This window comes from Rana temporaria, chromosome 5 (assembly GCF_905171775.1).
Source record: "Rana temporaria chromosome 5, aRanTem1.1, whole genome shotgun sequence".
NCBI classification, from domain to species: Eukaryota; Metazoa; Chordata; class Amphibia; order Anura; family Ranidae; genus Rana; species Rana temporaria.
Genome location: NC_053493.1, coordinates 264,764,427 through 264,775,418, shown reverse-complemented (window position 1 = coordinate 264,775,418; position 10,992 = coordinate 264,764,427).

The following is a 10,992-nucleotide window of genomic DNA, read 5'->3' as shown; positions in this document are numbered from 1 at the left end:
CCAAATACCATCTCATGAGTAATTTTGTAATTGGATTATATTGTGGCAGTATTAATAGAACAGTGGGAAGTAGTATACCATATTTGTTTCCATTCTTCTGTTATAGTTTTTCCAAGATAATTTTCCCATTTTGTCTTATTGGAGCAGACTCAGAACTGTTATTTAAAGGAGAAGTAGGGCCAAAGCTTTTTTGATCTTACTTTTCCTGTGGGCCACAGGGATGCACTTAGTGCTGCACTCCTGTGACCCAGATTCAGCTGACAGCGGTCTAAAGTCCGCTGACAACTAATGCCACTTAGCCAACCCAGGCTCTGGAGAGATCAAGACTTTAATGTTGGGATCCACCCAAATGCCTGAGCAGCAGTTGGCTCAGAGTCTCAGAGCACCACTGAGAGCCTGAGCCAGCCGCTTCCACCCCCTCCACATTCCAGAGCTCCAGTAAGCCCTGGAGGGGCAGAGCACAGGACAGTCACCAGCTCTCTGCTCACCGAAGACTGAGAACCAAGCGATCAGCTGTCTTTGATTGCTCAGGTGGCAGGGACACCTAGGTGAGTATGTATGTTTGTTATTTTGAAATCCCACACCTCTCTTTTAAGTGACATTCTATAGTATTCTTCACTACCCCCCTGGCAGCTACATACAAGTATATTTAGGGTGGTAAGGAGAAGGAGCTGGGGGAGCTGGGCCAGCTCAAATGATAGGGCTTGGCAAGGAGGGAGATGCTTTGTTAGATATTGACTTTTACTGGAACAGTCAAATTTTCAAAGGAAGCCCAAAGGCACATCGCAAGAGAACAAAAAAATAATTTACAGAAAGGAAAAACAAACAATGCAAGTAATCATTTAATATACTATTTTTTTCTGATCTTTTACCATCTTGTAAGTTGGTGACAGGGTTTCTTCAGCCCAGGTTCACACTGTTGTGGAATTGAAATAATGCGAGTTCAGTTGAACCAAGAGGTAAGTGGCAAAGGTAAACACTTTTTTTTGTTGACTTTATCACTGTTTTTGCCTCAATTATTGCTCAGAGTAGCAACTAGCCATATTAATGCAAACAAAAATGTGATCTGTTATCCAAGGTTTTATATCTTAAAAATGCAGTGCCGTGTTTTGCATAGTGCAAAAAGCCAAAGATGTAGACTTTCTTTCCTAGACTTTCCTATTTTTGCATACTCTTCAATTTTTTTTTAAACACACTTAGCTGTTTGATCTCTAGCTAAATGTAACCAATCATTTATTGAATTGTTATTTCTACAGACATGGATAACATTTTGTTCCAGCAGAAAAAGCTGGTTATTGCATAATTAGAAGGTCTTTTCTACCCTGGCTTTTTAAACAAAAACATCACATAAAGCTTTCCAAACATTTTGCAGAATCAAATCTTCTGTTCTCATACTTATGTGAATACATTTGGCTTGTTCCTTGTTGAAAGAATTTGAGGAATATGCACATTAACTATTGAGAACCACAGCTGTAGAATACATTACACATTCTCTAAGAACACATTGGAGTAGATTTACTAAAACTGCAGAGTGCAAAATCTGGTACAGTAAGTAACCAATCATCTTCCAGTTTTTTTTTTTTATCAAAGCTTAATTGAACAAGCTGCAGTTAGAAGCTGATTGGCTACCATGCACAGCTGCACAAGATGTTGCACTCTACAGTTTTAGTAAATCAACCCCATAGCCACATGGACAAAGGTAGGCATATGTGATCTATCTGGATTTTGCAAAAGCATTTGATATGGTGCCCCACAAAAGCTTAATCTACAAACTGAGTTCGGTAGGCATGTAAAGTAATGCACTTTGGGGCTAAAAATATAAACAAACGCAAGTTATTCACTAGGGGGGAACTCTGGGGGATTCCAGGATAGAGAAGGTTCTGGATGTCCTAGTAGAAGACAGACTGAGCCAGTTCATGCCTGACTGAGGTTATATGATAAGCACTTCTATTAACCACTTGTCCACCAGCCGCCGTAGTTATACGGCAGCAAGTCGGCTCTATTGTTGAATTGCCGTAGGTGTATGTCACTTCGTGCAATAGATACAGTGGGCACGTGCACGGCGCCGGAGGCACATGGCACCCACGATCGCTCCACAGAGAGACAGAATGGGGATCTGTCACTGTAAAAAAACAGATCCCCTTTCTGTCAGGGGAGTACAGAGTGATCGTCTGTTCCTAGTGATTAGCAACTGCGATCTTTCTGTACTCCCTGTCAGTCCAGTCCCCCCACAGCTAGGAAGACCTCCCAGGGAACACATTTAACCCCTTGATTGCCATAAATCTTTCCCCTATTTTGTAGACGGTATAACTTTTGCTATAAATTTTGCACAAACCAATCAATATACGCTTATTGCGATTTTTTTCCACAAATATGTAGAAGAATACATATTGGCCTAAACTGATGAATAAATTATTTTGTTTTACATTTTTTGGGGGAATATTTATTATAGCAAAAAGTAAAAAAAAAAAATTGTTGCCATTTTTTTGTCTATAGTGCAAAAAATAAAATCCGCAGAGGTGATGAAATACCACCAAAAGAAAGCTCTATTTGAAGGGGAAAAAAGGAAAAAACATTTTGTTTGGGTACAACATTGCACATTCACGCAATTGTCAGTTAAAGTGACGCTATGTCGTATCGCAAAAAATGGCCTGGTCAGTAAGGGGGTTTATTCTTCCAGGGCGGAAGTGGTTAAATGTGAGCTGCTATTTTGCCTTCTCCAAATTTACCAATACGTTTGCTTTTAAATACTACACTCAGGGTGCACCCTCTGGTATTGTTTTTCTGTTTTGTCCTGCCAAAAATTGTGTATTTTTCAGTCCCCATCATGTGACAAGTGGTCCAGCTTCAATGTAATTGCTATTTGACAAATTTTAACCATGGCCTCAATCTGGTTGTTTTGACAAAGAGGCTGGGCTGTCTGGAATCATGTAGCCACACCCCCTTACACCATCAGTTAAAAAAACGATCGTGTCAGAACGCAGTGACGTAAAACACAACGACGTGCTGAAAAAAATGAAGTTCAATGCTTCCAAGCATGAGTCGACTTGATTCTGAGCATGCATGGATTTTTAACCGATGGACGTGCCTACAGACGATCTTTTTTTTCTATAGGTTTTTTATCCATCAGATAATTTTAAAACAAGTTCCTAATTTTTTAACCGATAGATAAATAACCGATGGGGCCCACACACGATCGGTTTAGTCTGATGAAAACGGTCCATCAGACCATTTTCATCAGACAAACCGATCGTGTGTATGCGGCATAATAAAAATGTATGTAGCACTATGTACCCCTGAAGTTAGCACAGCTCCTGCTAGTGCATTGGAAGAGCAAAGGTGCTTGGGTTCTGGAAATGGTAACTGGATCTTGGGGGTGCTAGTATCATATGTGCAAGAGTATAGCTGGTAATGCCCAGAGGAGACACTAAATTCAGTTTCAGTAGCATGAGATATGCAAGACAGGACAAAGTTTATAGGGTTAGGACCATGGAGGAGAAATTCAAGTGGGTTCATGCCTTCCAAGAATCAAATGAGTTATGTCCATAGAATGAATAATATGTTTTACCTGTTGGTATTTCCAAGAGTACCAGGGAAAAGGTTTTGATCTCTCTCTCAAAGCTGACAGAGATTGCAGCAGGGTGCCATTATAAGGATGGTGAAGGAACAGTGGAACATTTTGTAGATATGCCTGTATCTTGTCTGGGAATAAATTAACGGCTTCTCCGCACAAACATTAAATAACTTATAATAACATTTCAAGATTATTTTGGATTTTAGCTCATTCCTTGCTTTGTGTGTTTCCAATATTGTTACAATTGAAATATCACAGGACACCTGGTCTTGAAGAAAAGATTTTAGATCTGCAGCTTGAGAGTTACAGATTAACTAATGTTTAATAAATATATGTTTTAGTTCCAATTAGGAGACTTAGGAGCAGGGAAGAGACCATTAATACCTGGCATCGGATTGAGGCAGGTTTTTTATTTTATTTTATATTTTATTGTTTTTTAATCGATTTTATACAAACAAACATACTTCAATTGCATACGTATCACATATATAACATTGCATACGTATCACATATATAACATATCTCAAATCAATTCTGCAATAGAAGGACGGATTGAGGCAGGTTTAACAAATTGTACTAAAGTTCAGATGATGAGCCTGAACACCATTAAAGTCAATGGAGTCTGAATGTTAAAAACCAGCAATGTCTATATTTTAGGGTGATAGGCAATGGATTATCAAACAAATGGCATGACTAGCCACTAACTTTCAGAACATGTACCAGCAAAAAAGGCCATTGAGACAAACAAGAGTGGTGAGACCTCATATGTTGTAGGGCATCAGTGCACATAAATGGAGAAACAAGAGAGTGGTATATGAGCAGTAAGGGATGCACACGACAGTAGGAAAAGGGTGGGATATGGACCATACACAACACAATCATACACAACAGCGTTTTTTTTTTGTAGAGGGGAAAATGTGTAGCATCTCTATAAGGTTGTAATGGCTGTCTGTGTCTAGACTGTGGACATGTCCCCTCTCTTCCTGTCCAGGTAATGGTTATAAGACAGAACAGGAAGTGAGGGGAAATCTCAGTGGAGACATTGAAAAAATTCAAAATCTGACAGTTTCTAAACGTTCTCTTCTTTATCCAAAACTTAAACAGAGTGTAGATATATAAAAGCGCCTAAGTAAGGTATTTTTACTATATCGATCCACAGTCCTGGTCAGTAAATGGTTTGTACTGCATTGCACATTGCCATCAATCTAAAATGTTTTCAGCCAATGGAAGCTGGAGTGGTTGTTTGTCAATGGAAACTCAAATCATTTGTTCCAGTGGCACTGTTTGTGTATGCAGTACCACATATGGCCAGAGGTGAGGGGGCGCCTGAGACACTCGGAGACCGCTTGGAGCCGCTCGGATGCACTTGGAGACAGTCGGATAGGCTCCGAGACACACTGGAACTTATAGGTAGATTCACAAAGAGTTAGGCCGGCTTATCAGTAGATAAGCCGACCTAACTCAGAATCTATGCCGACCTAAGTTTAAGCGTATGCTCAAACAGAGATACGCTTAAACATATCTAAGATACGACGGCCTGCGCCGTCCTATCTTAGATTGCAATATTTTGGATGGCCGATAGGTGGCGCTTCCATTGCGGTCGGCGTAGAATATGTAAATAAGGGGATACGCCGATTCACGAACGTACGCCAGGCCGTTTATGTAAGAGATAGGCCGCGTAAAGTTAGAGCTAGGCTCTAGTGGAATAGTAATGTCAAGTATGGCCGCCGTTCCCGGCGCGAAATTCGAAATTTTTACGTCGTTTGCGTAAGTCGTCCGCGAATTGGGATTTACGTCGTTTACGTCCACGTCGAAATCAATAGTCCCGTACGGCGTACTTAGCCGCAATGCGCACTGGGAAATGTAGTCGCCCGGCGCATGCGCAGTGACAAAAAAAAAGTCAAAAACGTGAGGTCAAGCCTCATTGCCATTAAACACGCCCCCTCCAACCCATTTGAATTAGGCGCCCTTACGCCCGCCGCGTTTACACTACGCTGCCCTAAGTAAGGGGGTAAGTGCCTTGAGAATCATGTACTTGCCTCTCTTACTTAAGGCGGCGTAGTGTAAACACGCTAGGCTACGCCGCCGCAAATTAGCGCGCCCCTACCTGAATCTACCCATTAGTGTTTCCGAGTGGCTCCGAGCGGCTCTGAGTGCCACTGGCACCCCCGTACCACTGGGGGTGCCAGTGGTACGGGGGTGCTTGCTTGCTCGTCTTGCGAGACAACTCTAGCAAACCGAGTCAGAATTAAAAAAAATAGCTTGTATTTGGAAATGCTTGTAAACCACGTTACTCGCTATCGGAGGTATTACTGTATAAGTATAGTATGCATTTCAATTGTGTGTTTAGCTGTTTAGATATTTTGCATCACAAAGCACGTTGGAACTATAAAAGGACCGCTTTGGATGTTCACAATTCTTGTAGATAGATTTATCAAAATACAGTGACAAGAAAAAGTATGTGAACCCATTGGGATTAACTGTTCTGCAGTAATTTGCCATAAAATGTGATCCGATCCTCACCTATGCCAGGACAATAGACAAGCACAATGTGCTTAAGCTGATAACACACAGACAATTCTAATTTCTTATGACTTTATTAAACACCCATTAAAGTGATTCTAAAGGCAGAAGGTTTTGTATCTTAATGCATTCTATGTGCTCTCCTTTAATCTATCAATAATCAGTTTATACTTTTTCATTTCTAATGGCCTGATGTTTCTCTTGACCACGGTGAACACAATGTGCTCTAGTCTTTCAAAACCAATTGTGAATTTATTCCAGCAGAAAACATGAATTAAATCAATGTTTGGCTCATCTGTGAGGTTTTGATTTCTCTGTAGATTGTGTGGGGAACATGAGCGAATAGGCAGATGGGCTCTGCTGTGTAAATTAGATACTGTCCACAATTAAATTAACATCAATGCTCAATTAAATCAGTATACATCTTTTTAAGTCTGCTGTCCACCTATGATGCTGAGAAATAAATAAATATGAGATATTTCCTGTGATGTGGCAGTACATTTTTCAACTCCAGGAGGCATTGAAACAAATTATAAACTACCCACAGAGCATAAACAACACTTGTCTCTGTATCTTGCTTTATTCACTACATGTCTTCATGCTTCTTGGTTGCAATTGCATGCATTGTTAACTGCCTGAGCCAATATTTTACACAATAACATGCAATCTCCTGGGTTTTCTTTTGCAATCTACCACATATTATAGCATGGCCAATTCCAGTCCTAATTCAAATTTTTTTGTTGATCTATATTTATAAACTGTAACAGTTGGCTAGCATCCTTGTTCACTCAATAACTTGAAAAGCAAAACTTTAGTGTAAAGTTGACCACACATCAGACTTTTTGGTGGTGTATAACATATGTACATATTTTAAACTCCGGCCCCCAGCTACATCACCAACCTAGTCTCGAAACACCAAGTAAATAGTTCTCTTTGTTCATCCCAAGACCTCCTGCTCTCTAGCTCCCTTGACGTCTCCTCAACATGCTCGCCTCTAGGTCTTCTCCCATTCTCTGGAACTCCCTAACCCAATCTGTCCTCAGAGATTTATTTTGGTGGTATTTGATCACCTTGATCCCCTTTGACAGTCTTTATTTTTATGCGCTATAATTAAAAAAAGGCCGTAGATTTTGAAAAAAAAAAAAAATTAACTTTCTGCTATGAAACATATTGAATAAAAAAGTGTAAAAAAACGAATTTCTTCATAAATTTAGGCCAATGTGTATTTTGCTACATATTTTTGGTAAAACAATCACAATAAGCATATATTGATTGGTTTGCGCAAAAGATATAATGCCTACAAACTATGGGATCATTTTATGGCATTTTTTTTTACTACGGCGATCAGCGATTTATAGCGGGACTGCGACATTGCGGCAGGAACACAGGATCACTCTGTTCATGCCTGACAGGACATCGATCTGCCCTGTTTACATCGACATACTGCCGCCCTGTCTCTCTGGGGAGCGATCGCAGGTGGCCGACGGACATGGCGTCTGCTGGTTGCGCTGATTGGCTTGCCCTCTGGCCAATTAGTGCACGTGCCCCCCTCGCTGGCTATTGCACGAAATGACGTACAGGTACGTTGTTTCGCACAATAGAGCTGACCTGCCGCTGTCAGGGATGTACTGCACACTTCCGTAGGCGTGCACCTATGCGCATGCGCGAACCACGACCTTTGCGCGCACCTGTGCGCATGCACGGGCGTTAGACACACCTTTGGCGCCCAACGGCCTATAAAAGACGCTCTAGGAATGCTGCACCTTGCGGCTTGAACTGCGTCTGTTCCCTGTGTTCCTGTTCCTTTGCGAAGCATTCTGTTCCTGTGTATGACCCGACTTCCTGACCTTGCTTCTATCTCCAGTCCTGACTTTGGCTTCTTGACCCTGCTCAGTTCCCTGCCTGATTACCTGTTACCAAGACCCAGCCTGGACTCTGACTATTCTCCTGCCTGTCGTTTATGCTGTTACCCTGATGTGTATAACTCGGCTTGTCTGACTCCCAGATACTGCCACTGTCTATTTGAATGATTAAGGGGCACATAGTACCACTACACTTACACAAAAAAGTCAAATAGTATTTTATAAATAAAAAAAAGGTCATTCAGTGACGGTTGCTCCTTAGCCATTGATTCTGAGATTAGGGTCTAGTGCAAATTCGTGAGGGACCCTATGACAGGTTTTTGTGTTTGGGGATTCTCTCCTAAAATCCATCGGGCCTGGTATGAATTTTGGGAGGGACCCCATGCAGTTTTTTTTTTTTTTTTTTACACTACACCTTTGCCACCACCAGAAACCCTGGCTGACAGCTGAATGAGCCAAACAAATGTTATACCACAAAAGAAATACAAATGACCCAAGGGATCTGGGGTAAAAACTGGACATACACTGACCTACCCGACTACTACACTGACCTACTGTACCTGATTCCTACACTAACCTACCTGATTCCTACACTGATCTACCTGAGCACTACACTGACCTACCTGACCACTATACTGACCTACCTGACCACTACACTGACCTTCCTGATCCCTATACTGACCTAACTGATTGCTGCATTGAAATACCTGACCACTACACTACCTACCTGATTCCTACACTGACTACTATACTGACCTATCTGATCACTACATTGATCTACCTGATCACTGCACTGACCTACCCGATTTCTACCCCCTCCATTGGGGGAGCGTGTCACGTCCTCAGCTCTGAGGGGCTCATGCTGGGACCTGTAGTCCTTCATTAAGAGGATGAGGTCAGTGGCAGACTGGCAGTGCTGGGGGATGGGTTAAGTGGCAGTGCTTGGGAAGGGATGGGATCACTAACTCCCACTTGCTGTCAACTGTTAGTCAGTGTCATCTTGAAAGGGTAGAGGGGCTTGGTGAGGGGGGTGGGTGAGGGTGACAGAGAAGGGGGTGGGGAGAGAGAGAAGGGGGTGGGGAGAGAGAGAAGGGGGTGGAGAGAGGGGGAGTGGGAGAGAGAGAGGGGGGTAGGAGAGAGAGAGAGAGGGGTTGGTGAGAGAGAGAAGGGGTGGGAGAGAGAGGGGGGGATGGATGGCGTCGACTTGATTCTGAGCATGCATGGGTTTTTAACCGATGCTTTAGCATACTAACGATCGGTTTTGATCGGTTAGTGGACCATCGGTTACATTTTAAAGCAAGTTCTCATTATTTTGACCGAAGGTTAACTGACCGATGGGGCCCACACATGATCGGTTTGGACCGATAAAAACGGTCCTTCAGTCCGTTTTCATCGGTTTTGACCGATCATGTGTACGCAGCCTAAGAGTTATATCTCCTGGAAGACTATTTCTTACCCTTTGTGTTCCATTGGGGAGCATTCACTTCACTTCATGTAAATTGGCCAGAACAGGAAGTAAGAGGAAATCCCTACAATTTAAGGAAATTTCTTGGGGACTCTCAGGTCACCAAAACTAGTGTCCCCATTGGGAGATTTCCCCTCTATTACTTTTCTGGGGCCCACCCAAAGCTTGTGATTTTCTTTTACTATCACTTTCAATGTTAATGGTAAACAGGACAAATATAGAAGGTGAATCTCCCTAACAGGGGCACAGACAGCAATAAATACTGATAGGTATTCTAATCCATCTCCACTCTATTTAACCACTAGGCATCTGCGCTATAGCCGAATGACGGTAACAGCGCGGACCTGAATTTCCGGGAGGCCGTCAATAGATGTCCTCCCCTTTGCACGCTTTCCTGCAGGGGGCGCACTGCGTGCCCTGTGATCACCGAGTCACTGAGACTCGGGTGATCACAGATCCGAGTAAGGGGCCGGTCCCGGCCCCTTACCATGTGATCAGCTGCCAGCCAATGGCAGCTGATCACATGATGTAAACAAAGCTCGGTAATAGTTTTTTTTCCTCCTCACGCTAATAGCGTGAGGAAAAAAAAAAGCCGATCACCGGCTTTTGTGTAAGGGACATCAGTCCCCAGTGGAAGAGGCACATCCGCCTCATAGGTGCCCACCTGTACCGCCTGCCAGTGCCCCCTGCCAGTGCCCAAAGTGACCACCAGTGCAAAACAATGCCACCTATCAATGCCTACGAGTGCCCCCTATCAATGCCTACCAGTGGTGCCAATCAGTGCCTCATCAGTGCCACCTAGCAGTGCTGCCTATCTGTCTCACCTACCAGTTCTGATCAGTGCCCATCATTGCCACCCATCAGTGCCCATCACTGCCACCTATGAGTGCCCATCACTGCCACCTATCAGTGCCCATCACTGCCACCTATCAGTGCCACCCATCAGTGCCACCTCTCAGTGCCCACCAATTCCGCCTCTCAGTGCCCACCAGTGCCACCTATCAATGCCCACCAGTGCCGCTTTATCAGTGCCCATCAGTGCAGCCCATCAGTGCCCATCAGTGCAGCCCATCAGTGCCCCTCAGTGCAGCCTATCGGTGCCCATCAGTGCAGTCTCATCAGCGTACATCAATGAAGGAGAGAAATTACCAGTTTGCTAAAATTTATAACAAAATATAAAACGGTTTTGTATTTTATTTTTTTATTCGGTCTTTTTTTTTTTAAATAACAAAAAATTAAAACTGCAGAGGTGATCAAATACCACCAAAGAAAGCTCTATTTACACACATACAGTGTTGTATGACCACGCAATTGTCATTCAAAGTGAGAGCGATGAAAGCTGAAAATTGGTCCGGGCAGGAGGGGAGGTTTAAGTGCCCAGTAAACAAGTGGTTAACACAAAAAAAAGGTTTTGGCTTTACTACATTAGACACCCCAAAGTATTTCTAAGAGGCATAGTGAGTCTTCTGAGTCTGTTAATTAGTTGAGATATTTCCCACACACAGCATAGGTTGACTTAGAAGTGCAACCCAAACACATTATACTACTGAGTATGGGGATACCTCATG